The sequence below is a fragment of the Elaeis guineensis genome, chromosome 16, assembly GCF_000442705.2.
Source record: "Elaeis guineensis isolate ETL-2024a chromosome 16, EG11, whole genome shotgun sequence".
Taxonomy (NCBI): domain Eukaryota; kingdom Viridiplantae; phylum Streptophyta; class Magnoliopsida; order Arecales; family Arecaceae; genus Elaeis; species Elaeis guineensis.
In genome coordinates, this window is record NC_026008.2 from 23458194 (window position 1) to 23463638 (window position 5445).

A 5445-nucleotide genomic window follows, 5' to 3' on the forward strand; every position below is an offset into this window, starting at 1 on the left:
TATGAGATCAAAGATCGTGATAGAAGAGGAACACATCCGGATTCGTAAAACAAGCAACTTTCTTGGGACCGTGAGCATCACATGAGGTATATCCTTCCCATCTAATTTTTCTAACAACCATAAACAAAATGCAGTTTCACATATGAAAGTTTAAAGATTTTATGGCTCATTGACAAGTTGAACCCATCCACTCCTGTGGCCAAATTCTGAGATTGTAGTCTCTATTTGAAATAGCAGGAGCACCCAATTAGCAGGATGGGGTAGCAGCGATGTGCTTGTAAGTGCAGCTCTGATATGCATCAATGCAAACACTAAAGTAATGCAACATCAGGTACGACGATGTAAGTGCTAGCAGGTGGATTATGAAATGAAGGTGTAGCCCAAGGCAGGACAATGTTTTAGCCCTAGTAATCAATCGTAGAAGTCAGATAAAATGGTGACAACACTACGAGATCTCAAAAAAAGCATAAAAGAGACTGGTCTGAGGTAATGAAGAGAAAAAAAAAAAAAACTAGGATACAATGTAAAGCAAGAATGATCGAATATGGGTAGAACACAATCACGAAGTTAAGAATGACAAGACAGACAATAAAAAACCATGAGAGCAGGGAATCCTAGAATGGGTTCTCTTCCTAAAGAATTCATCTTTGTGTTTCTGTGCAGCCTCTAATGGGCAAAATCATCAGGATTTACCAGGGATAAAAGATACAGGTAGACAACTTTATGAGATATTAAACATATGTTCGGTACACATACCTTCTCAATGGCAATATCATCCGGAATTACAACATGATATTTGCATTGACATACTTAGCAAGGCTTATAGCTGTGCTTCCTTCAGCTACAAAAAGTCACATCCCAAACCTAACCTGTGAAACTTGAAAGCCATAGGCATAGACATCTGTTGTGGTTCTAATAACATGGAAGGCACCAATAATCCCACATCGATTATGAGTCAAGGGGACTCACGCTTATAAAAAAGAAAAAATTTTTCCCACGTGAGGTATTTTTTAAAGGACAAAATCGTGAGGCCTATAGGCCGAAGCGGACAATATCTCACGTGATGGATTGAGCCCTTGTCCACAATAATGACACCTCAGGTAGGTGTCGAGGTCCGCCTCGGCTGACTGTGGGGCTCTTCGGACTATACACATCGGAGTCTTCTTTGACTGGGAGGCTCTATTCTAATAATGTGGAGAGCACCAATCGTCCTACATCGATTGTGAGTCAAGGAACTCGCGCTTATAAGGAAGAAAAAATCCTTCCTACGTGAGGTGCCTTTTAAACGGTAAATCGTGAGATCCATTGGCTGAAGCAGACAATATCTCATGGGTCGAGCCCTTGTCCGTAACAACATCCATGGTGCAACAACAACTAATGACATTAGAATTATTTTTTAAGATTCTAATTCATGATACATGATCTACCTCACTAAATAATTTAGTCACAGAGCATCATACAACTCATAAAGATTATAACTAAATGCATAAGAGGACAGAGCAACTCTGCAGAACTGGAAAGGAGAAAGATAATCATAGAAATTCTGCTTTTGTTTTGAAAAGAAGCACCTCTCTGATATTATAAGTAATGAAAAACAAAAAAGTTGAAGAACGTAGGGTTTATTTGAAAAAAAAATTGAAGAACAACCCACGGGAAAGAGAAAGCCTGCTGTGTTCATAAGGTTGCATTTTTCACTGCTAAGTCGTGCTTTCCTTCTAATATGGAAACAATTACATGGAGAAAAAAAAAATGAATATTTTCTTTCTTTTTTTTTTTATTTGAAGGGAAAAGGGAGGCAGCAAAGAAGAAAGAAAAAAAAAAAAGAATATTTTCAAGGAAAAAGGAGATAGGATCGTCACCTCTTCAATGATTTTAACGGCTACACGGTCTTTGACGCTTCCCACAGGGTTGAAGAACTCGGCTTTTCCCCAGAATCTGAAGAGCAAAAAAAAAAAAAAAAAAAAAAACCATGCCAAGTTAACGAAGGAACCAAATGGCTTTCTTCTCACCTTCTTTATGGAATGTCGACAGTTATAAAGAAAAGAGTTGCAATCTTCGTGAAAGCCGACAACTTTACCTTGCATCCCGTGGCGTCGGAGAGGCTATCGATGTTGATAAGCGGGGTGCCACCGATGCCGGCAACGGGGCCGCTCCTCCTATTACTTCGAGTGTTTGTGCGAGATCTCTCCGTTGGAGCTTCGAGCTATGGTTGGAGAGGAAGACTTACGAGGCTTTTCCCATGGCTGCCAAGGGCATAATTAGTATTACCTTCGCTTAAGTTATGTCACGTGAGGATCCTGATGGAGATGGACGGCTGGCTCACACTATCTCAAAAACTTAAATTTTAGATCTAATACAAAAAATTTAAAATATTGGGATCAAAGTACAAATCACAAAAAATAAAAAAGACGCCTTTGTAATTTATCTAAATATAAATACACATGCTGTCCAGAAATTTTTAAATTTATTTTTTAAAGCAGAATATATGTTCAAAAGTAATATATTTACAAAAATAATGAAGGACATGCTATATTCTTATTTTAAAAATAAAATAATACAAGCTTGATCTATTTTATTAAATAAAAATAAAGATTATAAATAAATTTAATAAATTATTGATAATTTTTTAAAAAATATTAAAAATATATTTTAAAGTGTTAGATTACTTACATCTTCATGCTTCAAAATCCGTTTTCAAGGAGGTAAGTTAGTTTTATCTATCCAATATCAATAATATATAATTAACTTTATTATCAATATTTTAGAATCCTTATAACAAAATAAGGAATTATAGAGAATTCAAATAGATCAGATTAAAATATTATTAAAAATATCGTTTTATGTTCGATAAGGATGAAAAAAAATAAGATTGATTGGATGGTAGGGTCTAACAATTTGATTGATCCGATCAAGTCAATTCCATTCGATCAAATTTTAGATTAGAGCACAGATGGCTTATAACGATCGATGAAGTCCAAATTTAATAGCATATAATAAGGACCAAAATGAAGGCTAGTGTGCTACCAAGTGGTCATGGGTCAAAACTTATTCACTAGGATCGGCCAAGGTCATTGAGAAGAATGCTCCAGTAGATTTAACAAATCTTATAGAGATTGTGGAGAGAGACAATCCTGAGACTAAAATTCAGATCCCAACGGAATATCCCATGGGATATTGGGACAGGATGCCATTCCATGTGTCAGGATAAGACCGTCCTACTAGTGTCGTAGCATTTCAATCAGGATGACAGCATATTTCATTTCATAGAAAAATCAGGACAATCTCATCCCATAGAATTTAAAACCTTGAGAGAGAAACTTGAGCAAAAAACAAGAGAGAGAAAATAGAGATCAAAAGTGGGGAAGAGAGAGAAGAGAGATGAGAGAAGATGGTGGCACGTTTTTTTTTTTTTTTTCTTCTTCTTCTTCTTCCCCCTTTTTTTTTTTTTTTTTTTATCCTTCTTCTTATTTTGGCAAAACAAAGCACTTTCTGATAGTTTGCCGGTGGCTAGGCTCTAGCAACGGCCACAAGCCAATATGGGCGGTCAATCAAGACCTCTGGCAACAAGCACTAATGGCGGGAAAGCCCGGAAAAAGGGGAAACAACGACGGGTTTTCGGATCTAAAAAGGGTTTTGCAGCCTTTAAACAGACGTCCTAGCCTTCGGTGAACTCCATGTTGGAGGAGGAGGAGGACCCCATCGTAGGGGCCTACCTGTTTCGAATGAGGAAACAGGCCTTTGGGCCTTTGATGGGCTATTAGACCAGGCTAAGTGCCGGGCCTCACAAACAAAATGACTAGAAAATCACTCAAATTCATTACACCATTGATTAATATGGTACCTTGAACATGAGCATTATAACACTTTTCTTCTCTTTGCTGCCTTATCTTTCTATCATTCACATTCCTGAACCTGTATTTAAAAAACGTAAACCAACAAACCTCAAAACAAGAATAACACATTTCCATATCCAAGAATATGTGCAATAAGATCAATCAAGCCTCCAAGACAGACTCTAGCTTGTATGTCTTCACTTTTGAAGTGTTCCATGTTATTGGAGCTATTAGGATCCACACACACACACAGAGAGAGAGAGAGAGAGAGAGAACAACAAAAGCATTAACACCCCTGTAGGCCTGCTAATATACCAGCCTATGGGCCTGCTTTTGTATTTGTTTTGGATTAAGCATAGAGGAACAGTGGTACAGCTCTCGTGCTTCAAAAATAACAAAGGATGACCACTACGAGAGCTTTATATTTATTATCCATGTTTTCCTCGGTCAGATTCCCTCTTGCAGCTATTTGTTGTTGAAGGTTTTGGCCACTTCTGGAAAAAACGGATTGGTTAAAGTTCGTTGGCATGTGCAACCCGTATGACTCCAACCATCATCACAAGAAAACATAAACCATATGCTTGAAGGAACAAACATATGCTTCTATATCTAAACAAGAATGAGTGCCTATATATTTGACATCACTCGTCAAAGATCCATAGGATTAAAATCATAAAATTGATGGACAAATTTCTCTCTTATTGATTTCTATACACTCTTCTCAAGGTCAGTATAGAGATATGCTTTGGATATAAAGCAAAAATTTTTCATGTTTCTTGAAAAAGAAAAAAAATCTGTTCACAAATTTATTTAAACATACCCTATAAATGGAGGTAAATGTGGGATATTAGAACTATCCTTTACGGTAGGCTAGATCACATGAACTTCAAAATTTCAAAAATTGGAAATCATTTGAAGTGTTAACAAGTGGCTTTACACTTCACCTACAAGAAATAACACTAAACTTAAAAGTTCAAAGGGTACCCGTCATTTCAGGGAAACAAAGAATAGATTTTATATCATCATTCTATATCCTATTCGCATTAGGCTCCAAATGGATGCATGTTATATCTAGAATGCGTGTCGTAGTTAAATTACTATATAATAAGGTGCTTCAAGCCACTTTCATAAAAAGCACCAGTGGTCTAGTGGTAGAATAGTACCCTGCCACGGTACAGACCCGGGTTCGATTCCCGGCTGGTGCAGTATTTTCGACATTTTGGTCCCCTTCTCGCTCTCTCCCCCTCCACTCTTGCTCTTCCAGATGAGGTATCTTCCACGTAAATTTTAGACCTTACCATTCCCCCGTTGTTGCATGTTTTGACTTGACGAGATCAAGGTATCTTCCAGCTAAATTTTAGACCTTACTATTTCCCCGTTGCTGCATGTTTTGACCTGACGCACTGACCTTGTGTGCTGGATATGTGTCATTTCTCGTTCATCCCCATTCCACACTAAAATCTAATTGATGACTACATATTCATGTTCTATTTCTATCCGTCCACATATCTAATCAATATATATATATATATATATGCACACACGACGTTTTTTTTTTTTTTCCTCGAGAGGACGGATACCCCATCTAATGAATCCTGAAAGCAAGACAAAC

General features: G+C 37.2%; 1 non-coding gene across 1 annotated transcript; it reads left to right on the plus strand.

The window, feature by feature from the left end:
- The first annotated feature begins 4967 nt into the window (after window positions 1–4967).
- On the plus strand, window positions 4968–5038 carry TRNAG-GCC (transfer RNA glycine (anticodon GCC)). The gene has a single exon. It is a non-coding gene; the product is annotated as a tRNA-Gly (tRNA).
- The last annotated feature ends 407 nt before the right edge of the window (window positions 5039–5445 follow it).